This window comes from Gaeumannomyces tritici (genome assembly GCF_000145635.1).
Source record: "Gaeumannomyces tritici R3-111a-1 unplaced genomic scaffold supercont2.12, whole genome shotgun sequence".
Taxonomy (NCBI): domain Eukaryota; kingdom Fungi; phylum Ascomycota; class Sordariomycetes; order Magnaporthales; family Magnaporthaceae; genus Gaeumannomyces; species Gaeumannomyces tritici.
This window is the reverse complement of record NW_008804556.1, coordinates 183,271-184,347: the sequence shown is the minus strand read 5'-3', so window position 1 is coordinate 184,347 and position 1,077 is coordinate 183,271.

The following is a 1,077-nucleotide window of genomic DNA, read 5'->3' as shown; positions in this document are numbered from 1 at the left end:
AGGCGGCCATCCAAGTGGTCCGCCCGACTTGTTAGGCATTAACCACCTTGTGATCGGGCACCCATTTCATTTGCTGATATTCCTCTGATCGTGCTATTGGTGCACAAACGGTCCTGTAGTTTTTCTGCAACCGGATGCCACATCGGCTGCCATGTGACAGCTGATCACCGCTGTCATGGCTGACCGGCTATTGCCGATGACCAGCTTGTGCATCCCGTTGATCCGAATTGGCTGCTTCAAATCATCTAATTTATTTAACCCGCACCAATGCGAGTGCTGCACACAGCCTCAGCCTGCACTGTTTTGCCGATGACGCACAGAACTGCGGGGTACGCTCACGTGCCAATGATCGTGTGGAGGGTTCTGTCTCTCCGGCGGCCAAGCCACCACGTCGACTAAAAAAAAGTCGGGACTGCGAAAAGTCCCCGAAAAATGCACCTGCAGCCAACACAAAAATATGAATCCCAAATAAACCAAAAATGGAGCGAAAGGTTGTGTATATTCGAACGGGAGAACAGGGGTGGAATTGCTGTTTTGCAGCCCCGACTTTTTTTGGTCGACGTGGCCACCAAGGTGTGGCGCGGACCAAACGAACTTCTGATACCTGGCGTCCTTCCCCGCGGCGCCCCTGCAAAACTCGCTTATGCACTCGAGTCGGTGCACCTATTTCGTTCGAGCCTTGTCTTCAAAGAAGCTGCTGGCGGCCGACGGTTGAAGAAGCAGGCGATGTTGCTAAGCAGGAATTGCCAGGATATATTCGGAGGGAGGTGCGTACTCATTTTTATAACAATCCTCCCAATGATATGATTTTCCGCATTAGATTTGAGCCACACGGCATCATTGTAACCAATCCGGCAGCATCATGGACTACAAAGAAGGGCGCCATACATGCAATGTGCCTCAAGCGAAGTGTGTAATGGAAGTGGCTACTTACGCACCTACTGCCAAATGCGCCCATGACAGCTGGGCCGCCTGCAACTGGCGGCCATATCCGATGGCGGGATGTTGTCAAGGCTGGAAACCTCAAGTCGCGGTCGCGCGAATTCAAGTGCCACCAGGCCGTTGATGACCTGCAGG